The following is a 27,542-nucleotide window of genomic DNA, read 5'->3' as shown; positions in this document are numbered from 1 at the left end:
ACCTCACTTGTGTGGGTAGGCCTAGCGCCCGCGACAGGAAATGCCCCAAAACACAACGTGGACACATCCCATTTTTTGACAAAATACAGAGCTGTTTTTTGCAAAGTGCCTACCTGTAGATTTTGGCCTCTAGCTCAGCCGGCACATAGGGAAACCTACCAAACCTGTGCATTTTTGAAAACTAGAGACCTAGGGGAATCCAAGATGGGGTGACTTGCGGGGCTCTGACCAGGTTCTGTTACCCAGAATCCTTTGCAAACCTCAAAAAGTGGCTAAAAAAACAAGTTTTCCTCACATTTCGGTGACAGAAAGTTGTGGAATCTGAGAGGAGCCACAAATTTCCTTCCACCCAGCGTTCCCCCAAGTCTCCCGATAAAAATGATACCTCACTTGTGTGGGTAGGCCTAGCGCCCGCGACAGGAAATGCCCCAAAACACAACGTGGACACATCCCTTTTTTTGACAAAATACAGAGCTGTTTTTTGCAAAGTGCCTACCTGTAGATTTTGGCCTCTAGCTCAGCCGGCACCTAGGGAAACCTACCAAAACTGTGCATTTTTGAAAACTAGAGACCTAGGGGAATCCAAGATGGGGTGACTTGCGGGGCTCTGACCAGGTTCTGTTACCCAGAATCCTTTGCAAACCTCAAAAAGTGGCTAAAAAAACAAGTTTTCCTCACATTTCGGTGACAGAAAGTTGTGGAATCTGAGAGGAGCCAAAACTTTCCTTCCACCCAGCGTTCCCTCAAGTCTCCCGATAAAAATGATACCTCACTTGTGTGGGTAGGCCTAGCGCCCGCGACAGGAAATGCCCCAAAACACAACGTGGACACATCCCATTTTTTGACAAAATACAGAGCTGTTTTTTGCAAAGTGCCTACCTGTAGGTTTTGGCCTCTAGCTCAGCCGGCACATAGGGAAACCTACCAAACCTGTGCATTTTTGAAAACTAGAGACCTAGGGGAATCCAAGATGGGGTGACTCGTGGGGCTCTGACCAGGTTTGTTACCCAGAATCCTTTGCAAACCTCAAAAAGTGGCTAAAAAAACAAGTTTTCCTCACATTTCGGTGACAGAAAGTTGTGGAATCTGAGAGGAGCCACAAATTTCCTTCCACCCAGCGTTCCCCCAAGTCTCCCGATAAAAAAGATACCTCACTTGTGTGGGTAGGCCTAGCGCCCGCGACAGGAAATGCCCCAAAACACAACGTGGACACATCCCATTTTTTGACAAAATACAGAGCTGTTTTTTGCAAAGTGCCTACCTGTAGATTTTGGCCTCTAGCTCAGCCGGCACATAGGGAAACCTACCAAACCTGTGCATTTTTTAAAACTAGAGACCTAGGGGAATCCAAGATGGGGTGACTTGTGGGGCTCTGACCAGGTTCTGTTACCCAGAATCCTTTGCAAACCTCAAAAAGTGGCTAAAAAAACAAGTTTTCCTCACATTTCGGTGACAGAAAGTTGTGGAATCTGAGAGAAGCCACAAATTTCCTTCCACCCAGCGTTCCCCCAAGTCTCCCGATAAAAATGATACCTCACTTGTGTGGGTAGGCCTAGCGCCCGTGACAGGAAATGCCCCAAAACACAACGTGGACACATCCCATTTTTTGACAAAATACAGAGCTGTTTTTTGCAAAGTGCCTACCTGTAGGTTTTGGCCTCTAGCTCAGCCGGCACATAGGGAAACCTACCAAACCTGTGCATTTTTTAAAACTAGAGACCTAGGGGAATCCAAGATGGGGTGACTCGTGGGGCTCTGACCAGGTTCTGTTACCCAGAATCCTTTGCAAACCTCAAAAAGTGGCTAAAAAAACAAGTTTTCCTCACATTTCGGTGACAGAAAGTTGTGGAATCTGAGAGGAGCCACAAATTTCCTTCCACCCAGCGTTCCCCCAAGTCTCCCGATAAAAATGATACCTCACTTGTCTGGGTAGGCCTAGCGCCCGCGACAGGAAATGCCCCAAAACACAACGTGGACACATCCCATTTTTTGACAAAATACAGAGCTGTTTTTTGCAAAGTGCCTACCTGTAGGTTTGGGCCTCTAGCTCAGCCGGCACATAGGGAAACCTACCAAACCTGTGCATTTTTGAAAACTAGAGACCTAGGGGAATCCAAGATGGGGTGACTCGTGGGGCTCTGACCAGGTTCTGTTACCCAGAATCCTTTGCAAACCTCAAAAAGTGTCTAAAAAAACAAGTTTTCCTCACATTTCGGTGACAGAAAGTTGTGGAATCTGAGAGGAGCCACAAATGTCCTTCCACCCAGCGTTCCCCCAAGTCTCCCGATAAAAATGATACCTCACTTGTGTGGGTAGGCCTAGCGCCCGCGACAGGAAATGCCCCAAAACACAACGTGGACACATCCCATTTTTTGACAAAATACAGAGCTGTTTTTTGCAAAGTGCCTACCTGTAGGTTTTGGCCTCTAGCTCAGCCGGCACATAGGGAAACCTACCAAACCTGTGCATTTTTGAAAACTAGAGACCTAGGGGAATCCAAGATGGGGTGACTCGTGGGGCTCTGACCAGGTTCTGTTACCCAGGATCCTTTGCAAACCTCAAAAAGTGGCTAAAAAAACAAGTTTTCCTCACATTTCGGTGACAGAAAGTTGTGGAATCTGAGAGGAGCCACAAATTTCCTTCCACCCAGCGTTCCCCCAAGTCTCCCGATAAAAATGATACCTCACTTGTTTGGGTAGGCCTAGCGCCCGCAACAGGAAATGCCCCAAAACACAACGTGGACACATCCCATTTTTTGACAAAATACAGAGCTGTTTTTTGCAAAGTGCCTACCTGTAGGTTTTGGCCTCTAGCTCAGCCGGCACATAGGGAAACCTACCAAACCTGTGCATTTTTGAAAACTAGAGACCTAGGGGAATCCAAGATGGGGTGACTCGTGGGGCTCTGACCAGGTTCTGTTACCCAGAATCCTTTGCAATCCTCAAAAAGTGGCTAAAAAAAACTTTTCCTCACATTTCGGTGACAGAAAGTTGTGGAATCTGAGAGGAGCCACAAATTTCCTTCCACCCAGCGTTCCCCCAAGTCTCCCGATAAAAATGATACCTCACTTGTGTGGGTAGGCCTAGCGCCCGCGACAGGTAATGCCCCAAAACACAACGTGGACACATCCCATTTTTTGACAAAATACAGAGCTGTTTTTTGCAAAGTGCCTACCTGTAGGTTTTGGCCTCTAGCTCAGCCGGCACATAGGGAAACCTACCAAACCTGTGCATTTTTTAAAACTAGAGACCTAGGGGAATCCAAGATGGGGTGACTCGTGGGGCTCTGACCAGGTTCTGTTACCCAGAATCCTTTGCAAACCTCAAAAAGTTGCTAAAAAAACGAGTTTTCCTCACATTTCGGTGACAGAAAGTTGTGGAATCTGAGAGGAGCCACAAATTTCCTTCCACCCAGCGTTCCCCCAAGTCTCCCGATAAAAATGATACCTCACTTGTGTGGGTAGGCCTAGCGCCCGCGACAGAAAATGCCCCAAAACACAACGTGGACACATCCCATTTTTTGACAAAATACAGAGCTGTTTTTTGCAAAGTGCGTACCTGTAGGTTTTGGCCTCTAGCTCAGCCGGCACATAGGGAAACCTACCAAACCTGTGCATTTTTTAAAACTAGAGACCTAGGGGAATCCAAGATGGGGTGACTCGTGGGGCTCTGACCAGGTTCTGTTACCCAGAATCCTTTGCAAACCTCAAAAAGTGGCTAAAAAAACGAGTTTTCCTCACATTTCGGTGACAGAAAGTTGTGGAATCTGAGAGGAGCCACAAATTTCCTTCCACCCAGCGTTCCCCCAAGTCTCCCGATAAAAATGACACCTCACTTGTGTGGGTAGGCCTAGCGCCCGCGACAGGAAATGCCCCAAAACACAACGTGGACACATCCCATTTTTTGACAAAATACAGAGCTGTTTTTTGCAAAGTGCCTACCTGTAGATTTTGGCCTCTAGCTCAGCCGGCACATAGGGAAACCTACCAAACCTGTGCATTTTTGAAAACTAGAGACCTAGGGGAATCCAAGATGGGGTGACTTGCGGGGCTCTGACCAGGTTCTGTTACCCAGAATCCTTTGCAAACATCAAAAAGTGGCTAAAAAAACAAGTTTTCCTCACATTTCGGTGACAGAAAGTTGTGGAATCTGAGAGGAGCCACAAATTTCCTTCCACCCAGCGTTCCCCCAAGTCTCCCGATAAAAATGATACCTCACTTGTGTGGGTAGGCCTAGCGCCCGCGACAGGAAATGCCCCAAAACACAACGTGGACACATCCCTTTTTTTGACAAAATACAGAGCTGTTTTTTGCAAAGTGCCTACCTGTAGATTTTGGCCTCTAGCTCAGCCGGCACCTAGGGAAACCTACCAAAACTGTGCATTTTTGAAAACTAGAGACCTAGGGGAATCCAAGATGGGGTGACTTGCGGGGCTCTGACCAGGTTCTGTTACCCAGAATCCTTTGCAAACCTCAAAAAGTGGCTAAAAAAACAAGTTTTCCTCACATTTCGGTGACAGAAAGTTGTGGAATCTGAGAGGAGCCAAAAATTTCCTTCCACCCAGCGTTCCCTCAAGTCTCCCGATAAAAATGATACCTCACTTGTGTGGGTAGGCCTAGCGCCCGCGACAGGAAATGCCCCAAAACACAACGTGGACACATCCCATTTTTTGACAAAATACAGAGCTGTTTTTTGCAAAGTGCCTACCTGTAGGTTTTGGCCTCTAGCTCAGCCGGCACATAGGGAAACCTACCAAACCTGTGCATTTTTGAAAACTAGAGACCTAGGGGAATCCAAGATGGGGTGACTCGTGGGGCTCTGACCAGGTTCTGTTACCCAGAATCCTTTGCAAACCTCAAAAAGTGGCTAAAAAAACAAGTTTTCCTCACATTTCGGTGACAGAAAGTTGTGGAATCTGAGAGGAGCCACAAATTTCCTTCCACCCAGCGTTCCCCCAAGTCTCCCGATAAAAAAGATACCTCACTTGTGTGGGTAGGCCTAGCGCCCGCGACAGGAAATGCCCCAAAACACAACGTGGACACATCCCATTTTTTGACAAAATACAGAGCTGTTTTTTGCAAAGTGCCTACCTGTAGATTTTGGCCTCTAGCTCAGCCGGCACATAGGGAAACCTACCAAACCTGTGCATTTTTTAAAACTAGAGACCTAGGGGAATCCAAGATGGGATGACTCGTGGGGCTCTGACCAGGTTCTGTTACCCAGAATCCTTTGCAAACCTCAAAAAGTGGCTAAAAAAACAAGTTTTCCTCACATTTCGGTGACAGAAAGTTGTGGAATCTGAGAGGAGCCACAAATTTCCTTCCACCCAGCGTTCCCCCAAGTCTCCCGATAAAAATGATACCTCACTTGTCTGGGTAGGCCTAGCGCCCGCGACAGGAAATGCCCCAAAACACAACGTGGACACATCCCATTTTTTGACAAAATACAGAGCTGTTTTTTGCAAAGTGCCTACCTGTAGGTTTGGGCCTCTAGCTCAGCCGGCACATAGGGAAACCTACCACACCTGTGCATTTTTGAAAACTAGAGACCAAGGGGAATCCAAGATGGGGTGACTCGTGGGGCTCTGACCAGGTTCTGTTACCCAGAATCCTTTGCAAACCTCAAAAAGTGGCTAAAAAAACAAGTTTTCCTCACATTTCGGTGACAGAAAGTTGTGGAATCTGAGAGGAGCCACAAATGTCCTTCCACCCAGCGTTCCCCCAAGTCTCCCGATAAAAATGATACCTCACTTGTGTGGGTAGGCCTAGCGCCCGCGACAGGAAATGCCCCAAAACACAACGTGGACACATCCCATTTTTTGACAAAATACAGAGCTGTTTTTTGCAAAGTGCCTACCTGTAGGTTTTGGCCTCTAGCTCAGCCGGCACATAGGGAAACCTACCAAACCTGTGCATTTTTGAAAACTAGAGACCTAGGGGAATCAAAGATGGGGTGACTCGTGGGGCTCTGACCAGGTTCTGTTACCCAGGATCCTTTGCAAACCTCAAAAAGTGGCTAAAAAAACAAGTTTTCCTCACATTTCGGTGACAGAAAGTTGTGGAATCTGAGAGGAGCCACAAATTTCCTTCCACCCAGCGTTCCCCCAAGTCTCCCGATAAAAATGATACCTCACTTGTTTGGGTAGGCCTAGCGCCCGCGACAGGAAATGCCCCAAAACATAACGTAGACACATCCCATTTTTTGACAAAATACAGAGCTGTTTTTTGCAAAGTGCCTACCTGTAGGTTTTGGCCTCTAGCTCAGCCGGCACATAGGGAAACCTACCAAACCTGTGCATTTTTTAAAACTAGAGACCTAGGGGAATCCAAGATGGGGTGACTCGTGGGGCTCTGACCAGGTTCTGTTACCCAGAATCCTTTGCAATCCTCAAAAAGTGGCTAAAAAAAACAACTTTTCCTCACATTTCGGTGACAGAAAGTTGTGGAATCTGAGAGGAGCCACAAATTTCCTTCCACCCAGCGTTCCCCCAAGTCTCCCGATAAAAATGATACCTCACTTGTGTGGGTAGGCCTAGCGCCCGCGACAGGAAATGCCCCAAAACACAACGTGGACACATCCCATTTTTTGACAAAATACAGAGCTGTTTTTTGCAAAGTGCCTACCTGTAGGTTTTGGCCTCTAGCTCAGCCGGCACATAGGGAAACCTACCAAACGTGTGCATTTATGAAAACTAGAGACCTAGGGGAATCCAAGATGGGGTGACTCGTGGGGCTCTGACCAGGTTCTGTTACCCAGAATCCTTTGCAAACCTCAAAAAGTGGCTAAAAAAACAAGTTTTCCTCACATTTCGGTGACAGAAAGTTGTGGAATCTGAGAGGAGCCACAAATTTCCTTCCACCCAGCGTTCCCCCAAGTCTCCAGATAAACACAATACCTCACTTGTGTGGGTAGGCCTAGCGCCCGCGACAGGAAATGCCCCAAAACACAACGTGGACACATCCCATTTTTTGACAAAATACAGAGCTGTTTTTTGCAAAGTGCCTACCTGTAGGTTTTGGCCTCTAGCTCAGCCGGCACATAGGGAAACCTACCAAACGTGTGCATTTTTGAAAACTAGAGACCTAGGGGAATCCAAGATGGGGTGACTCGTGGGGCTCTGACCAGGTTCTGTTACCCAGAATCCTTTGCAAACCTCAAAAAGTGGCTAAAAAAACAAGTTTTCCTCACATTTCGGTGACAGAAAGTTGTGGAATCTGAGAGGAGCCACAAATTTCCTTCCACCCAGCGTTCCCCCAAGTCTCCCGATAAAAATGATACCTCACTTGTTTGGGTAGGCCTAGCGCCCGCGACAGGAAATGCCCCAAAACATAACGTAGACACATCCCATTTTTTGACAAAATACAGAGCTGTTTTTTGCAAAGTGCCTACCTGTAGGTTTTGGCCTCTAGCTCAGCCGGCACATAGGGAAACCTACCAAACCTGTGCATTTTTTAAAACTAGAGACCTAGGGGAATCCAAGATGGGGTGACTCGTGGGGCTCTGACCAGGTTCTGTTACCCAGAATCCTTTGCAATCCTCAAAAAGTGGCTAAAAAAAAACAACTTTTCCTCACATTTCGGTGACAGAAAGTTGTGGAATCTGAGAGGAGCCACAAATTTCCTTCCACCCAGCGTTCCCCCAAGTCTCCCGATAAAATGATACCTCACTTGTGTGGGTAGGCCTAGCGCCCGCGACAGGAAATGCCCCAAAACACAACGTGGACACATCCCATTTTTTGACAAAATACAGAGCTGTTTTTTGCAAAGTGCCTACCTGTAGGTTTTGGCCTCTAGCTCAGCCGGCACATAGGGAAACCTACCAAACGTGTGCATTTATGAAAACTAGAGACCTAGGGGAATCCAAGATGGGGTGACTCGTGGGGCTCTGACCAGGTTCTGTTACCCAGAATCCTTTGCAAACCTCAAAAAGTGGCTAAAAAAACAAGTTTTCCTCACATTTCGGTGACAGAAAGTTGTGGAATCTGAGAGGAGCCACAAATTTCCTTCCACCCAGCGTTCCCCCAAGTCTCCAGATAAACACAATACCTCACTTGTGTGGGTAGGCCTAGCGCCCGCGACAGGAAATGCCCCAAAACACAACGTGGACACATCCCATTTTTTGACAAAATACAGAGCTGTTTTTTGCAAAGTGCCTACCTGTAGGTTTTGGCCTCTAGCTCAGCCGGCACATAGGGAAACCTACCAAACGTGTGCATTTTTGAAAACTAGAGACCTAGGGGAATCCAAGATGGGGTGACTCGTGGGGCTCTGACCAGGTTCTGTTACCCAGAATCCTTTGCAAACCTCAAAAAGTGGCTAAAAAAACAAGTTTTCCTCACATTTCGGTGACAGAAAGTTGTGGAATCTGAGAGGAGCCACAAATTTCCTTCCACCCAGCGTTCCCCCAAGTCTCCCGATAAAAATGATACCTCACTTGTGTGGGTAGGCCTAGCGCCCGCGACAGGAAATGCCCCAAAACACAACGTGGACACATCCCTTTTTTTGACAAAATACAGAGCTGTTTTTTGCAAAGTGCCTACCTGTAGATTTTGGCCTCTAGCTCAGCCGGCACCTAGGGAAACCTACCAAAACTGTGCATTTTTGAAAACTAGAGACCTAGGGGAATCCAAGATGGGGTGACTTGCGGGGCTCTGACCAGGTTCTGTTACCCAGAATCCTTTGCAAACTTCAAAAAGTGGCTAAAAAAACAAGTTTTCCTCACATTTCGGTGACAGAAAGTTGTGGAATCTGAGAGGAGCCAAAAATTTCCTTCCACCCAGCGTTCCTTCAAGTCTCCCGATAAAAATGATACCTCACTTGTGTGGGTAGGCCTAGCGCCTGCGACAGGAAATGCCCCAAAACACAACGTGGACACATCCCATTTTTTGACAAAATACAGAGCTGTTTTTTGCAAAGTGCCTACCTGTAGGTTTTGGCCTCTAGCTCAGCCGGCACATAGGGAAACCTACCAAACCTGTGCATTTTTTAAAACTAGAGACCTAGGGGAATCCAAGATGGGGTGACTCGTGGGGCTCTGACCAGGTTCTGTTACCCAGAATCCTTTGCAAACCTCAAAAAGTGGCTAAAAAAACGAGTTTTCCTCACATTTCGGTGACAGAAAGTTGTGGAATCTGAGAGGAGCCACAAATTTCCTTCCACCCAGCGTTCCCCCAAGTCTCCCGATAAAAATGACACCTCACTTGTGTGGGTAGGCCTAGCGCCCGCGACAGGAAATGCCCCAAAACACAACGTGGACACATCCCATTTTTTGACAAAATACAGAGCTGTTTTTTGCAAAGTGCCTACCTGTAGGTTTTGGCCTCTAGCTCAGCCGGCACATAGGGAAACCTACCAAACCTGTGCATTTTTGAAAACTAGAGACCTAGGGGAATCCAAGATGGGGTGACTCGTGGGGCTCTGACCAGGTTCTGTTACCCAGAATCCTTTGCAAACCTCAAAAAGTGGCTAAAAAAACAAGTTTTCCTCACATTTCGGTGACAGAAAGTTGTGGAATCTGAGAGGAGCCACAAATTTCCTTCCACCCAGCGTTCCCCCAAGTCTCCCGATAAACACAATACCTCACTTGTGTGGGTAGGCCTAGCGCCCGCGACAGGAAATGCCCCAAAACACAACGTGGACACATCCCATTTTTTGACAAAATACAGAGCTGTTTTTTGCAAAGTGCCTACCTGTAGATTTTGGCCTCTAGCTCAGCCGGCACATAGGGAAACCTACCAAACCTGTGCATTTTTGAAAACTAGAGACCTAGGGGAATCCAAGATGGGGTGACTTGCGGGGCTCTGACCAGGTTCTGTTACCCAGAATCCTTTGCAAACCTCAAAAAGTGGCTAAAAAAACAAGTTTTCCTCACATTTCGGTGACAGAAAGTTGTGGAATCTGAGAGGAGCCACAAATTTCCTTCCACCCAGCGTTCCCCCAAGTCTCCCGATAAAAATGATACCTCACTTGTGTGGGTAGGCCTAGCGCCCGCGACAGGAAATGCCCCAAAACACAACGTGGACACATCCCTTTTTTTGACAAAATACAGAGCTGTTTTTTGCAAAGTGCCTACCTGTAGATTTTGGCCTCTAGCTCAGCCGGCACCTAGGGAAACCTACCAAAACTGTGCATTTTTGAAAACTAGAGACCTAGGGGAATCCAAGATGGGGTGACTTGCGGGGCTCTGACCAGGTTCTGTTACCCAGAATCCTTTGCAAACCTCAAAAAGTGGCTAAAAAAAACAAGTTTTCCTCACATTTCGGTGACAGAAAGTTGTGGAATCTGAGAGGAGCCAAAAATTTCCTTCCACCCAGCGTTCCCTCAAGTCTCCCGATAAAAATGATACCTCACTTGTGTGGGTAGGCCTAGCGCCCGCGACAGGAAATGCCCCAAAACACAACGTGGACACATCCCATTTTTTGACAAAATACAGAGCTGTTTTTTGCAAAGTGCCTACCTGTAGGTTTTGGCCTCTAGCTCAGCCGGCACATAGGGAAACCTACCAAACCTGTGCATTTTTGAAAACTAGAGACCTAGGGGAATCCAAGATGGGGTGACTCGTGGGGCTCTGACCAGGTTTGTTACCCAGAATCCTTTGCAAACCTCAAAAAGTGGCTAAAAAAACAAGTTTTCCTCACATTTCGGTGACAGAAAGTTGTGGAATCTGAGAGGAGCCACAAATTTCCTTCCACCCAGCGTTCCCCCAAGTCTCCCGATAAAAAAGATACCTCACTTGTGTGGGTAGGCCTAGCGCCCGCGACAGGAAATGCCCCAAAACACAACGTGGACACATCCCATTTTTTGACAAAGTACAGAGCTGTTTTTTGCAAAGTGCCTACCTGTAGATTTTGGCCTCTAGCTCAGCCGGCACATAGGGAAACCTACCAAACCTGTGCATTTTTTAAAACTAGGGACCTAGGGGAATCCAAGATGGGGTGACTCGTGGGGCTCTGACCAGGTTCTGTTACCCAGAATCCTTTGCAAACCTCAAAAAGTGGCTAAAAAAACAAGTTTTCCTCACATTTCGGTGACAGAAAGTTGTGGAATCTGAGAGGAGCCACAAAATTTCCTTCCACCCAGCGTTCCCCCAAGTCTCCCGATAAAAATGATACCTCACTTGTGTGGGTAGGCCTAGCGCCCGTGACAGGAAATGCCCCAAAACACAACGTGGACACATCCATTTTTTGACAAAATACAGAGCTGTTTTTTGCAAAGTGCCTACCTGTAGGTTTTGGCCTCTAGCTCAGTAGGGAAACCTACCAAACCTGTGCATTTTTAAAACTAGAGACCTAGGGGAATCCAAGATGGGGTGACTCGTGGGGCTCTGACCAGGTTCTGTTACCCAGAATCCTTTGCAAACCTCAAAAAGTGGCTAAAAAAACAAGTTTTCCTCACATTTCGGGTGACAGAAAGTTGTGGAATCTGAGAGGAGCCACAAATTTCCTTCCACCCAGCGTTCCCCCAAGTCTCCCGATAAAAATGATACCTCACTTGTCTGGGTAGGCCTAGCGCCCGCGACAGGAAATGCCCCAAAAACACAACGTGGACACATCCCATTTTTTGACAAAATACAGAGCTGTTTTTTGCAAAGTGCCTACCTGTAGGTTTTGGCCTCTAGCTCAGCCGGCACATAGGGAACCTACCAAACCTGTGCATTTTTGAAAACTAGAGACCTAGGGTAATCCAAGATGGGGTGACTCGTGGGGCTCTGACCAGGTTCTGTTACCCAGGATCCTTTGCAAACCTCAAAAAGTGGCTAAAAAAACAAGTTTTCCTCACATTTCGGTGACAGAAAGTTGTGGAATCTGAGAGGAGCCACAAATTTCCTTCACCCAGCGTTCCCCCAAGTCTCCCGATAAAAATGATACCTCACTTGTGTGGGTAGGCATAGCGCCCGCGACAGGAATGCCCCAAAACACAACGTGGACACATCCCATTTTTTGACAAAATACAGAGCTGTTTTTTGCAAAGTGCCTACCTGTAGGTTTTGGCCTCTAGCTCAGCCGGCACATAGGGAAACCTACCAAACCTGTGCAGTTTTGAAAACTAGAGACCTAGGGGAATCCAAGATGGGGTGACTCGTGGGCTCTGACCAGGTTCTGTTACCCAGGATCCTTTGCCAAACCTCAAAAAGTGGCTAAAAAAACAAGTTTTCCTCACATTTCGGTGACAGAAAGTTGTGGAATCTGAGAGGAGCCACAAATTTCCTTCCACCCAGCGTTCCCCCCAAGTCTCCCGATAAAAATGATACCTCACTTGTGTGGGTAGGCCTAGCGCCCCGCGACAGGAAATGCCCCAAAACACAACGTGGACACAACCCATTTTTTGACAAAATACAGAGCTGTTTTTTGCAAAGTGCCTACCTGTAGGTTTTGGCCCTCTAGCTCAGCCGGCACATAGGAAACCTACCAAACCTGTGCATTTTTTGAAAACTAGAGACCTAGGGGAATCCAAGATGGGGTGACTCGTGGGGCTCTGACCAGGTTCTGTTACCCAGAATCCTTTGCAATCCTCAAAAAAGTGGCTAAAAAAAACAACTTTTCCTCACATTTCGGTGACAGAAAGTTGTGGAATCTGAGAGGAGCCACAAATTTCCTTCCACCCAGCGTTCCCTCAAGTCTCCCGATACAAATGATACCTCACTTGTGTGGGTAGGCCTAGCGCCCGCGACAGGGAAATGCCCCAAAACACAACGTGGACACATCCCATTTTTTGACAAATACAGAGCTGTTTTTTGCAAAGTGCCTACCTGTAGGTTTTGGCCTCTAGCTCAGCCGGCACATAGGGAAACCTACCAAACCTGTGCATTTTTTAAAACTAGAGACCTAGGGGAATCCAAGATGGGGTGACTCGTGGGGCTCTGACCAGGTTCTGTTACCCAGAATCCTTTGCAAACCTCAAAAAGTTGCTAAAAAAACGAGTTTTCCTCACATTTCGGTGACAGAAAGTTGTGGAATCTGAGAGGAGCCACAAATTTCCTTCCACCCAGCGTTCCCCCAAGTCTCCCGATAAAAATGATACCTCACTTGTGTGGGTAGGCCTAGCGCCCGCGACAGAAAATGCCCCAAAACACAACGTGGACACATCCCATTTTTTGACAAAATACAGAGCTGTTTTTTGCAAAGTGCGTACCTGTAGGTTTTGGCCTCTAGCTCAGCCGGCACATAGGGAAACCTACCAAACCTGTGCATTTTTTAAAACTAGAGACCTAGGGGAATCCAAGATGGGATGACTCGTGGGGCTCTGACCAGGTTCTGTTACCCAGAATCCTTTGCAAACCTCAAAAAGTGGCTAAAAAAACGAGTTTTCCTCACATTTCGGTGACAGAAAGTTGTGGAATCTGAGAGGAGCCACAAATTTCCTTCCACCCAGCGTTCCCCCAAGTCTCCCGATAAAAATGACCACTCACTTGTGTGGGTAGGCCTAGCGCCCGTGACAGGAAATGCCCCAAAACACAACGTGGACACATCCCATTTTTTGACAAAATACAGAGCTGTTTTTTGCAAAGTGCCTACCTGTAGATTTTGGCCTCTAGCTCAGCCGGCACATAGGGAAACCTACCAAACGTGTGCATTTTTGAAAACTAGAGACCTAGGGGAATCCAAGATGGGGTGACTTGCGGGGCTCTGACCAGGTTCTGTTACCCAGAATCCTTTGCAAACCTCAAAAAGTGGCTAAAAAAACAAGTTTTCCTCACATTTCGGTGACAGAAAGTTGTGGAATCTGAGAGGAGCCACAAATTTCCTTCCACCCAGCGTTCCCCCAAGTCTCCCGATAAAAATGATACCTCACTTGTGTGGGTAGGCCTAGCGCCCGCGACAGGAAATGCCCCAAAACACAACGTGGACACATCCCTTTTTTTGACAAAATACAGAGCTGTTTTTTGCAAAGTGCCTACCTGTAGATTTTGGCCTCTAGCTCAGCCGGCACCTAGGGAAACCTACCAAAACTGTGCATTTTTGAAAACTAGAGACCTAGGGGAATCCAAGATGGGGTGACTTGCGGGGCTCTGACCAGGTTCTGTTACCCAGAATCCTTTGCAAACCTCAAAAAGTGGCTAAAAAAACGAGTTTTCCTCACATTTCGGTGACAGAAAGTTGTGGAATCTGAGAGGAGCCACAAATTTCCTTCCACCCAGCGTTCCCCCAAGTCTCCCGATAAAAATGACACCTCACTTGTGTGGGTAGGCCTAGCGCCCGCGACAGGAAATGCCCCAAAACACAACGTGGACACATCCCATTTTTTGACAAAATACAGAGCTGTTTTTTGCAAAGTGCCTACCTGTAGGTTTTGGCCTCTAGCTCAGCCGGCACATAGGGAAACCTACCAAACCTGTGCATTTTTGAAAACTAGAGACCTAGGGGAATCCAAGATGGGGTGACTCGTGGGGCTCTGACCAGGTTCTGTTACCCAGAATCCTTTGCAAACCTCAAAAAGTGGCTAAAAAAACAAGTTTTCCTCACATTTCGGTGACAGAAAGTTGTGGAATCTGAGAGGAGCCACAAATTTCCTTCCACCCAGCGTTCCCCCAAGTCTCCCGATAAAAATGATACCTCACTTGTGTGGGTAGGCCTAGCGCCCGCGACAGGAAATGCCCCAAAACACAACGTGGACACATCCCTTTTTTTGACAAAATACAGAGCTGTTTTTTGCAAAGTGCCTACCTGTAGATTTTGGCCTCTAGCTCAGCCGGCACCTAGGGAAACCTACCAAAACTGTGCATTTTTGAAAACTAGAGACCTAGGGGAATCCAAGATGGGGTGACTTGCGGGGCTCTGACCAGGTTCTGTTACCCAGAATCCTTTGCAAACCTCAAAAAGTGGCTAAAAAAACAAGTTTTCCTCACATTTCGGTGACAGAAAGTTGTGGAATCTGAGAGGAGCCAAAAATTTCCTTCCACCCAGCGTTCCCTCAAGTCTCCCGATAAAAATGATACCTCACTTGTGTGGGTAGGCCTAGCGCCCGCGACAGGAAATGCCCCAAAACACAACGTGGACACATCCCATTTTTTGACAAAATACAGAGCTGTTTTTTGCAAAGTGCCTACCTGTAGGTTTTGGCCTCTAGCTCAGCCGGCACATAGGGAAACCTACCAAACCTGTGCATTTTTGAAAACTAGAGACCTAGGGGAATCCAAGATGGGGTGACTCGTGGGGCTCTGACCAGGTTCTGTTACCCAGAATCCTTTGCAAACCTCAAAAAGTGGCTAAAAAAACAAGTTTTCCTCACATTTCGGTGACAGAAAGTTGTGGAATCTGAGAGGAGCCACAAATTTCCTTCCACCCAGCGTTCCCCCAAGTCTCCCGATAAAAATGATACCTCACTTGTCTGGGTAGGCCTAGCGCCCGCGACAGGAAATGCCCCAAAACACAACGTGGACACATCCCATTTTTTGACAAAATACAGAGCTGTTTTTTGCAAAGTGCCTACCTGTAGGTTTGGGCCTCTAGCTCAGCCGGCACATAGGGAAACCTACCAAACCTGTGCATTTTTGAAAACTAGAGACCTAGGGGAATCCAAGATGGGGTGACTCGTGGGGCTCTGACCAGGTTCTGTTACCCAGAATCCTTTGCAAACCTCAAAAAGTGTCTAAAAAAACAAGTTTTCCTCACATTTCGGTGACAGAAAGTTGTGGAATCTGAGAGGAGCCACAAATGTCCTTCCACCCAGCGTTCCCCCAAGTCTCCCGATAAAAATGATACCTCACTTGTGTGGGTAGGCCTAGCGCCCGCGACAGGAAATGCCCCAAAACACAACGTGGACACATCCCATTTTTTGACAAAATACAGAGCTGTTTTTTGCAAAGTGCCTACCTGTAGGTTTTGGCCTCTAGCTCAGCCGGCACATAGGGAAACCTACCAAACCTGTGCATTTTTGAAAACTAGAGACCTAGGGGAATCCAAGATGGGGTGACTCGTGGGGCTCTGACCAGGTTCTGTTACCCAGGATCCTTTGCAAACCTCAAAAAGTGGCTAAAAAAACAAGTTTTCCTCACATTTCGGTGACAGAAAGTTGTGGAATCTGAGAGGAGCCACAAATTTCCTTCCACCCAGCGTTCCCCCAAGTCTCCCGATAAAAATGATACCTCACTTGTTTGGGTAGGCCTAGCGCCCGCGACAGGAAATGCCCCAAAACATAACGTAGACACATCCCATTTTTTGACAAAATACAGAGCTGTTTTTTGCAAAGTGCCTACCTGTAGGTTTTGGCCTCTAGCTCAGCCGGCACATAGGGAAACCTACCAAACCTGTGCATTTTTTAAAACTAGAGACCTAGGGGAATCCAAGATGGGGTGACTCGTGCGGCTCTGACCAGGTTCTGTTACCCAGAATCCTTTGCAATCCTCAAAAAGTGGCTAAAAAAAACAACTTTTCCTCACATTTCGGTGACAGAAAGTTGTGGAATCTGAGAGGAGCCACAAATTTCCTTCCACCCAGCGTTCCCCCAAGTCTCCCGATAAAAATGATACCTCACTTGTGTGGGTAGGCCTAGCGCCCGCGACAGGAAATGCCCCAAAACACAACGTGGACACATCCCATTTTTTGACAAAATACAGAGCTGTTTTTTGCAAAGTGCCTACCTGTAGGTTTTGGCCTCTAGCTCAGCCGGCACATAGGGAAACCTACCAAACGTGTGCATTTTTGAAAACTAGAGACCTAGGGGAATCCAAGATGGGGTGACTCGTGGGGCTCTGACCAGGTTCTGTTACCCAGAATCCTTTGCAAACCTCAAAAAGTGGCTAAAAAAACAAGTTTTCCTCACATTTCGGTGACAGAAAGTTGTGGAATCTGAGAGGAGCCACAAATTTCCTTCCACCCAGCGTTCCCCCAAGTCTCCCGATAAAAATGATACCTCACTTGTGTGGGTAGGCCTAGCGCCCGCGACAGGAAATGCCCCAAAACACAACGTGGACACATCCCTTTTTTTGACAAAATACAGAGCTGTTTTTTGCAAAGTGCCTACCTGTAGATTTTGGCCTCTAGCTCAGCCGGCACCTAGGGAAACCTACCAAAACTGTGCATTTTTGAAAACTAGAGACCTAGGGGAATCCAAGATGGGGTGACTTGCGGGGCTCTGACCAGGTTCTGTTACCCAGAATCCTTTGCAAACCTCAAAAAGTGGCTAAAAAAACAAGTTTTCCTCACATTTCGGTGACAGAAAGTTGTGGAATCTGAGAGGAGCCACAAATTTCCTTCCACCCAGCGTTCCCCCAAGTCTCCCGATAAAAATGACACCTCACTTGTGTGGGTAGGCCTAGCGCCCGCGACAGGAAATGCCCCAAAACACAACGTGGACACATCCCATTTTTTGACAAAATACAGAGCTGTTTTTTGCAAAGTGCCTACCTGTAGGTTTTGGCCTCTAGCTCAGCCGGCACATAGGGAAACCTACCAAACGTGTGCATTTTTGAAAACTAGAGACCTAGGGGAATCCAAGATGGGGTGACTCGTGGGGCTCTGACCAGGTTCTGTTACCCAGAATCCTTTGCAAACCTCAAAAAGTGGCTAAAAAAACAAGTTTTCCTCACATTTCGGTGACAGAAAGTTGTGGAATCTGAGAGGAGCCACAAATTTCCTTCCACCCAGCGTTCCCCCAAGTCTCCCGATAAAAATGATACCTCACTTGTGTGGGTAGGCCTAGCGCCCGCGACAGGAAATGCCCCAAAACACAACGTGGACACATCCCTTTTTTTGACAAAATACAGAGCTGTTTTTTGCAAAGTGCCTACCTGTAGATTTTGGCCTCTAGCTCAGCCGGCACCTAGGGAAACCTACCAAAACTGTGCATTTTTGAAAACTAGAGACCTAGGGGAATCCAAGATGGGGTGACTTGCGGGGCTCTGACCAGGTTCTGTTACCCAGAATCCTTTGCAAACCTCAAAAAGTGGCTAAAAAAACAAGTTTTCCTCACATTTCGGTGACAGAAAGTTGTGGAATCTGAGAGGAGCCAAAAATTTCCTTCCACCCAGCGTTCCTTCAAGTCTCCCGATAAAAATGATACCTCACTTGTGTGGGTAGGCCTAGCGCCTGCGACAGGAAATGCCCCAAAACACAACGTGGACACATCCCATTTTTTGACAATATACAGAGCTGTTTTTTGCAAAGTGCCTACCTGTAGGTTTTGGCCTCTAGCTCAGCCGGCACATAGGGAAACCTACCAAACCTGTGCATTTTTTAAAACTAGAGACCTAGGGGAATCCAAGATGGGGTGACTCGTGGGGCTCTGACCAGGTTCTGTTACCCAGAATCCTTTGCAAACCTCAAAAAGTGGCTAAAAAAACGAGTTTTCCTCACATTTCGGTGACAGAAAGTTGTGGAATCTGAGAGGAGCCACAAATTTCCTTCCACCCAGCGTTCCCCCAAGTCTCCCGATAAAAATGACACCTCACTTGTGTGGGTAGGCCTAGCGCCCGCGACAGGAAATGCCCCAAAACACAACGTGGACACATCCCATTTTTTGACAAAATACAGAGCTGTTTTTTGCAAAGTGCCTACCTGTAGGTTTTGGCCTCTAGCTCAGCCGGCACATAGGGAAACCTACCAAACCTGTGCATTTTTGAAAACTAGAGACCTAGGGGAATCCAAGATGGGGTGACTCGTGGGGCTCTGACCAGGTTCTGTTACCCAGAATCCTTTGCAAACCTCAAAAAGTGGCTAAAAAAACAAGTTTTCCTCACATTTCGGTGACAGAAAGTTGTGGAATCTGAGAGGAGCCACAAATTTCCTTCCACCCAGCGTTCCCCCAAGTCTCCCGATAAACACAATACCTCACTTGTGTGGGTAGGCCTAGCGCCCGCGACAGGAAATGCCCCAAAACACAACGTAGACACATCCCATTTTTTGACAAAATACAGAGCTGTTTTTTGCAAAGTGCCTACCTGTAGATTTTGGCCTCTAGCTCAGCCGGCACATAGGGAAACCTACCAAACCTGTGCATTTTTGAAAACTAGAGACCTAGGGGAATCCAAGATGGGGTGACTTGCGGGGCTCTGACCAGGTTCTGTTACCCAGAATCCTTTGCAAACCTCAAAAAGTGGCTAAAAAAACAAGTTTTCCTCACATTTCGGTGACAGAAAGTTGTGGAATCTGAGAGGAGCCACAAATTTCCTTCCACCCAGCGTTCCCCCAAGTCTCCCGAAAAAAATGATACCTCACTTGTGTGGGTAGGCCTAGCGCCCGCGACAGGAAATGCCCCAAAACACAACGTGGACACATCCCTTTTTTTGACAAAATACAGAGCTGTTTTTTGCAAAGTGCCTACCTGTAGATTTTGGCCTCTAGCTCAGCCGGCACCTAGGGAAACCTACCAAAACTGTGCATTTTTGAAAACTAGAGACCTAGGGGAATCCAAGATGGGGTGACTTGCGGGGCTCTGACCAGGTTCTGTTACCCAGAATCCTTTGCAAACCTCAAAAAGTGGCTAAAAAAACAAGTTTTCCTCACATTTCGGTGACAGAAAGTTGTGGAATCTGAGAGGAGCCAAAACTTTCCTTCCACCCAGCGTTCCCTCAAGTCTCCCGATAAAAATGATACCTCACTTGTGTGGGTAGGCCTAGCGCCCGCGACAGGAAATGCCCCAAAACACAACGTGGACACATCCCATTTTTTGACAAAATACAGAGCTGTTTTTTGCAAAGTGCCTACCTGTAGGTTTTGGCCTCTAGCTCAGCCGGCACATAGGGAAACCTACCAAACCTGTGCATTTTTGAAAACTAGAGACCTAGGGGAATCCAAGATGGGGTGACTCGTGGGGCTCTGACCAGGTTTGTTACCCAGAATCCTTTGCAAACCTCAAAAAGTGGCTAAAAAAACAAGTTTTCCTCACATTTCGGTGACAGAAAGTTGTGGAATCTGAGAGGAGCCACAAATTTCCTTCCACCCAGCGTTCCCCCAAGTCTCCCGATAAAAAAGATACCTCACTTGTGTGGGTAGGCCTAGCGCCCGCGACAGGAAATGCCCCAAAACACAACGTGGACACATCCCATTTTTTGACAAAATACAGAGCTGTTTTTTGCAAAGTGCCTACCTGTAGATTTTGGCCTCTAGCTCAGCCGGCACATAGGGAAACCTACCAAACCTGTGCATTTTTTAAAACTAGAGACCTAGGGGAATCCAAGATGGGGTGACTCGTGGGGCTCTGACCAGGTTCTGTTACCCAGAATCCTTTGCAAACCTCAAAAAGTGGCTAAAAAAACAAGTTTTCCTCACATTTCGGTGACAGAAAGTTGTGGAATCTGAGAGGAGCCACAAATTTCCTTCCACCCAGCGTTCCCCCAAGTCTCCCGATAAAAATGATACCTCACTTGTGTGGGTAGGCCTAGCGCCCGTGACAGGAAATGCCCCAAAACACAACGTGGACACATCCCATTTTTTGACAAAATACAGAGCTGTTTTTTGCAAAGTGCCTACCTGTAGGTTTTGGCCTCTAGCTCAGCCGGCACATAGGGAAACCTACCAAACCTGTGCATTTTTTAAAACTAGAGACCTAGGGGAATCCAAGATGGGGTGACTCGTGGGGCTCTGACCAGGTTCTGTTACCCAGAATCCTTTGCAAACCTCAAAAAGTGGCTAAAAAAACAAGTTTTCCTCACATTTCGGTGACAGAAAGTTGTGGAATCTGAGAGGAGCCACAAATTTCCTTCCACCCAGCGTTCCCCCAAGTCTCCCGATAAAAATGATACCTCACTTGTCTGGGTAGGCCTAGCGCCCGCGACAGGAAATGCCCCAAAACACAACGTGGACACATCCCATTTTTTGACAAAATACAGAGCTGTTTTTTGCAAAGTGCCTACCTGTAGGTTTGGGCCTCTAGCTCAGCCGGCACATAGGGAAACCTACCAAACCTGTGCATTTTTGAAAACTAGAGACCTAGGGGAATCCAAGATGGGGTGACTCGTGGGGCTCTGACCAGGTTCTGTTACCCAGAATCCTTTGCAAACCTCAAAAAGTGTCTAAAAAAACAAGTTTTCCTCACATTTCGGTGACAGAAAGTTGTGGAATCTGAGAGGAGCCACAAATGTCCTTCCACCCAGCGTTCCCCCAAGTCTCCCGATAAAAATGATACCTCACTTGTGTGGGTAGGCCTAGCGCCCGCGACAGGAAATGCCCCAAAACACAACGTGGACACATCCCATTTTTTGACAAAATACAGAGCTGTTTTTTGCAAAGTGCCTACCTGTAGGTTTTGGCCTCTAGCTCAGCCGGCACATAGGGAAACCTACCAAACCTGTGCATTTTTGAAAACTAGAGACCTAGGGGAATCCAAGATGGGGTGACTCGTGGGGCTCTGACCAGGTTCTGTTACCCAGGATCCTTTGCAAACCTCAAAAAGTGGCTAAAAAAACAAGTTTTCCTCACATTTCGGTGACAGAAAGTTGTGGAATCTGAGAGGAGCCACAAATTTCCTTCCACCCAGCGTTCCCCCAAGTCTCCCGATAAAAATGATACCTCACTTGTTTGGGTAGGCCTAGCGCCCGCAACAGGAAATGCCCCAAAACACAACGTGGACACATCCCATTTTTTGACAAAATACAGAGCTGTTTTTTGCAAAGTGCCTACCTGTAGGTTTTGGCCTCTAGCTCAGCCGGCACATAGGGAAACCTACCAAACCTGTGCATTTTTGAAAACTAGAGACCTAGGGGAATCCAAGATGGGGTGACTCGTGGGGCTCTGACCAGGTTCTGTTACCCAGAATCCTTTGCAATCCTCAAAAAGTGGCTAAAAAAAACAACTTTTCCTCACATTTCGGTGACAGAAAGTTGTGGAATCTGAGAGGAGCCACAAATTTCCTTCCACCCAGCGTTCCCCCAAGTCTCCCGATAAAAATGATACCTCACTTGTGTGGGTAGGCCTAGCGCCCGCGACAGGAAATGCCCCAAAACACAACGTGGACACATCCCATTTTTTGACAAAATACAGAGCTGTTTTTTGCAAAGTGCCTACCTGTAGGTTTTGGCCTCTAGCTCAGCCGGCACATAGGGAAACCTACCAAACCTGTGCATTTTTTAAAACTAGAGACCTAGGGGAATCCAAGATGGGGTGACTCGTGGGGCTCTGACCAGGTTCTGTTACCCAGAATCCTTTGCAAACCTCAAAAAGTTGCTCAAAAAACGAGTTTTCCTCACATTTCGGTGACAGAAAGTTGTGGAATCTGAGAGGAGCCACAAATTTCCTTCCACCCAGCGTTCCCCCAAGTCTCCCGATAAAAATGATACCTCACTTGTGTGGGTAGGCCTAGCGCCCGCGACAGAAAATGCCCCAAAACACAACGTGGACACATCCCATTTTTTGACAAAATACAGAGCTGTTTTTTGCAAAGTGCGTACCTGTAGGTTTTGGCCTCTAGCTCAGCCGGCACATAGGGAAACCTACCAAACCTGTGCATTTTTTAAAACTAGAGACCTAGGGGAATCCAAGATGGGGTGACTTGCGGGGCTCTGACCAGGTTCTGTTACCCAGAATCCTTTGCAAACCTCAAAAAGTGGCTAAAAAAACGAGTTTTCCTCACATTTCGGTGACAGAAAGTTGTGGAATCTGAGAGGAGCCAAAACTTTCCTTCCACCCAGCGTTCCCTCAAGTCTCCCGATAAAAATGATACCTCACTTGTGTGGGTAGGCCTAGCGCCCGCGACAGGAAATGCCCCAAAACACAACGTGGACACATCCCATTTTTTGACAAAATACAGAGCTGTTTTTTGCAAAGTGCCTACCTGTAGGTTTTGGCCTCTAGCTCAGCCGGCACATAGGGAAACCTACCAAACCTGTGCATTTTTGAAAACTAGAGACCTAGGGGAATCCAAGATGGGGTGACTCGCGGGGCTCTGACCAGGTTCTGTTACCCAGAATCCTTTGCAAACCTCAAAAAGTGGCTAAAAAAACAAGTTTTCCTCACATTTCGGTGACAGAAAGTTGTGGAATCTGAGAGGAGCCACAAATTTCCTTCCACCCAGCGTTCCCCCAAGTCTCCCGATAAAAATGATACCTCACTTGTGTGGGTAGGCCTAGCGCCCGCGACAGGAAATGCCCCAAAACACAACGTGGACACATCCCTTTTTTTGACAAAATACAGAGCTGTTTTTTGCAAAGTGCCTACCTGTAGATTTTGGCCTCTAGCTCAGCCGGCACCTAGGGAAACCTACCAAAACTGTGCATTTTTGAAAACTAGAGACCTAGGGGAATCCAAGATGGGGTGACTTGCGGGGCTCTGACCAGGTTCTGTTACCCAGAATCCTTTGCAAACCTCAAAAAGTGGCTAAAAAAACAAGTTTTCCTCACATTTCGGTGACAGAAAGTTGTGGAATCTGAGAGGAGCCAAAACTTTCCTTCCACCCAGCGTTCCCTCAAGTCTCCCGATAAAAATGATACCTCACTTGTGTGGGTAGGCCTAGCGCCCGCGACAGGAAATGCCCCAAAACACAACGTGGACACATCCCATTTTTTGACAAAATACAGAGCTGTTTTTTGCAAAGTGCCTACCTGTAGGTTTTGGCCTCTAGCTCAGCCGGCACATAGGGAAACCTACCAAACCTGTGCATTTTTGAAAACTAGAGACCTAGGGGAATCCAAGATGGGGTGACTCGTGGGGCTCTGACCAGGTTTGTTACCCAGAATCCTTTGCAAACCTCAAAAAGTGGCTAAAAAAACAAGTTTTCCTCACATTTCGGTGACAGAAAGTTGTGGAATCTGAGAGGAGCCACAAATTTCCTTCCACCCAGCGTTCCCCCAAGTCTCCCGATAAAAATGATACCTCACTTGTGTGGGTAGGCCTAGCGCCCGTGACAGGAAATGCCCCAAAACACAACGTGGACACATCCCATTTTTTGACAAAATACAGAGCTGTTTTTTGCAAAGTGCCTACCTGTAGGTTTTGGCCTCTAGCTCAGCCGGCACATAGGGAAACCTACCAAACCTGTGCATTTTTTAAAACTAGAGACCTAGGGGAATCCAAGATGGGGTGACTCGTGGGGCTCTGACCAGGTTCTGTTACCCAGAATCCTTTGCAAACCTCAAAAAGTGGCTAAAAAAACAAGTTTTCCTCACATTTCGGTGACAGAAAGTTGTGGAATCTGAGAGGAGCCACAAATTTCCTTCCACCCAGCGTTCCCCCAAGTCTCCCGATAAAAATGATACCTCACTTGTCTGGGTAGGCCTAGCGCCCGCGACAGGAAATGCCCCAAAACACAACGTGGACACATCCCATTTTTTGACAAAATACAGAGCTGTTTTTTGCAAAGTGCCTACCTGTAGGTTTGGGCCTCTAGCTCAGCCGGCACATAGGGAAACCTACCAAACCTGTGCATTTTTGAAAACTAGAGACCTAGGGGAATCCAAGATGGGGTGACTCGTGGGGCTCTGACCAGGTTCTGTTACCCAGAATCCTTTGCAATCCTCAAAAAGTGGCTAAAAAAAACAACTTTTCCTCACATTTCGGTGACAGAAAGTTGTGGAATCTGAGAGGAGCCACAAATTTCCTTCCACCCAGCGTTCCCCCAAGTCTCCCGATAAAAATGATACCTCACTTGTGTGGGTAGGCCTAGCGCCCGCGACAGGAAATGCCCCAAAACACAACGTGGACACATCCCATTTTTTGACAAAATACAGAGCTGTTTTTTGCAAAGTGCCTACCTGTAGGTTTGGGCCTCTAGCTCAGCCGGCACATAGGGAAACCTACCAAACCTGTGCATTTTTTAAAACTAGAGACCTAGGGGAATCCAAGATGGGGTGACTCGTGGGGCTCTGACCAGGTTCTGTTACCCAGAATCCTTTGCAAACCTCAAAAAGTTGCTCAAAAAACGAGTTTTCCTCACATTTCGGTGACAGAAAGTTGTGGAATCTGAGAGGAGCCACAAATTTCCTTCCACCCAGCGTTCCCCCAAGTCTCCTGATAAGAATGATACCTCACTTGTGTGGGTAGGCCTAGCGCCCGCGACAGAAAATGCCCCAAAACACAACGTGGACACATCCCATTTTTTGACAAAATACAGAGCTGTTTTTTGCAAAGTGCGTACCTGTAGGTTTTGGCCTCTAGCTCAGCCGGCACATAGGGAAACCTACCAAACCTGTGCATTTTTTAAAACTAGAGACCTAGGGGAATCCAAGATGGGGTGACTCGTGGGGCTCTGACCAGGTTCTGTTACCCAGTATCCTTTGCAAACCTCAAAAAGTGGCTAAAAAAACGAGTTTTCCTCACATTTCGGTGACAGAAAGTTGTGGAATCTGAGAGGAGCCACAAATTTCCTTCCACCCAGCGTTCCCCCAAGTCTCCCGATAAAAATGACACCTCACTTGTGTGGGTAGGCCTAGCGCCCGCGACAGGAAATGCCCCAAAACACAACGTGGACACATCCCATTTTTTGACAAAATACAGAGCTGTTTTTTGCAAAGTGCCTACCTGTAGATTTTGGCCTCTAGCTCAGCCGGCACATAGGGAAACCTACCAAACCTGTGCATTTTTGAAAACTAGAGACCTAGGGGAATCCAAGATGGGGTGACTTGCGGGGCTCTGACCAGGTTCTGTTACCCAGAATCCTTTGCAAACATCAAAAAGTGGCTAAAAAAACAAGTTTTCCTCACATTTCGGTGACAGAAAGTTGTGGAATCTGAGAGGAGCCACAAATTTCCTTCCACCCAGCGTTCCCCCAAGTCTCCCGATAAAAATGATACCTCACTTGTGTGGGTAGGCCTAGCGCCCGCGACAGGAAATGCCCCAAAACACAACGTGGACACATCCCTTTTTTTGACAAAATACAGAGCTGTTTTTTGCAAAGTGCCTACCTGTAGATTTTGGCCTCTAGCTCAGCCGGCACCTAGGGAAACCTACCAAAACTGTGCATTTTTGAAAACTAGAGACCTAGGGGAATCCAAGATGGGGTGACTTGCGGGGCTCTGACCAGGTTCTGTTACCCAGAATCCTTTGCAAACCTCAAAAAGTGGCTAAAAAAACAAGTTTTCCTCACATTTCGGTGACAGAAAGTTGTGGAATCTGAGAGGAGCCAAAAATTTCCTTCCACCCAGCGTTCCCTCAAGTCTCCCGATAAAAATGATACCTCACTTGTGTGGGTAGGCCTAGCGCCCGCGACAGGAAATGCCCCAAAACACAACGTGGACACATCCCATTTTTTGACAAAATACAGAGCTGTTTTTTGCAAAGTGCCTACCTGTAGGTTTTGGCCTCTAGCTCAGCCGGCACATAGGGAAACCTACCAAACCTGTGCATTTTTGAAAACTAGAGACCTAGGGGAATCCAAGATGGGGTGACTCGTGGGGCTCTGACCAGGTTCTGTTACCCAGAATCCTTTGCAAACCTCAAAAAGTGGCTAAAAAAACAAGTTTTCCTCACATTTCGGTGACAGAAAGTTGTGGAATCTGAGAGGAGCCACAAATTTCCTTCCACCCAGCGTTCCCCCAAGTCTCCCGATAAAAAAGATACCTCACTTGTGTGGGTAGGCCTAGCGCCCGCGAAAGGAAATGCCCCAAAACACAACGTGGACACATCCCATTTTTTGACAAAATACAGAGCTGTTTTTTGCAAAGTGCCTACCTGTAGATTTTGGCCTCTAGCTCAGCCGGCACATAGGGAAACCTACCAAACCTGTGCATTTTTTAAAACTAGAGACCTAGGGGAATCCAAGATGGGATGACTCGTGGGGCTCTGACCAGGTTCTGTTACCCAGAATCCTTTGCAAACCTCAAAAAGTGGCTAAAAAAACAAGTTTTCCTCACATTTCGGTGACAGAAAGTTGTGGAATCTGAGAGGAGCCACAAATTTCCTTCCACCCAGCGTTCCCCCAAGTCTCCCGATAAAAATGATACCTCACTTGTCTGGGTAGGCCTAGCGCCCGCGACAGGAAATGCCCCAAAACACAACGTGGACACATCCCATTTTTTGACAAAATACAGAGCTGTTTTTTGCAAAGTGCCTACCTGTAGGTTTGGGCCTCTAGCTCAGCCGGCACATAGGGAAACCTACCACACCTGTGCATTTTTGAAAACTAGAGACCTAGGGGAATCCAAGATGGGGTGACTCGTGGGGCTCTGACCAGGTTCTGTTACCCAGAATCCTTTGCAAACCTCAAAAAGTGGCTAAAAAAACAAGTTTTCCTCACATTTCGGTGACAGAAAGTTGTGGAATCTGAGAGGAGCCACAAATTTCCTTCCACCCAGCGTTCCCCCAAGTCTCCCGATAAAAATGATACCTCACTTGTTTGGGTAGGCCTAGCGCCCGCGACAGGAAATGCCCCAAAACATAACGTAGACACATCCCATTTTTTGACAAAATACAGAGCTGTTTTTTGCAAAGTGCCTACCTGTAGGTTTTGGCCTCTAGCTCAGCCGGCACATAGGGAAACCTACCAAACCTGTGCATTTTTTAAAACTAGAGACCTAGGGGAATCCAAGATGGGGTGACTCGTGGGGCTCTGACCAGGTTCTGTTACCCAGAATCCTTTGCAATCCTCAAAAAGTGGCTAAAAAAAACAACTTTTCCTCACATTTCGGTGACAGAAAGTTGTGGAATCTGAGAGGAGCCACAAATTTCCTTCCACCCAG

At 47.3% G+C, this 27,542-nt stretch overlaps 1 protein-coding gene across 2 annotated transcripts in view; it reads left to right on the top strand.

The window, feature by feature from the left end:
* The window catches only part of EVI5L (ecotropic viral integration site 5 like), a 1,467,274-nt gene that overhangs the window by 194,036 nt on the left and 1,245,696 nt on the right, over positions 1-27,542 (top strand). The gene's annotated exons all lie outside the window — the stretch shown is intronic.

Source organism: Pleurodeles waltl, chromosome 4_2, assembly GCF_031143425.1.
Source record: "Pleurodeles waltl isolate 20211129_DDA chromosome 4_2, aPleWal1.hap1.20221129, whole genome shotgun sequence".
Taxonomy (NCBI): domain Eukaryota; kingdom Metazoa; phylum Chordata; class Amphibia; order Caudata; family Salamandridae; genus Pleurodeles; species Pleurodeles waltl.
This window is presented reverse-complemented; position numbering and strand designations above follow the sequence as displayed.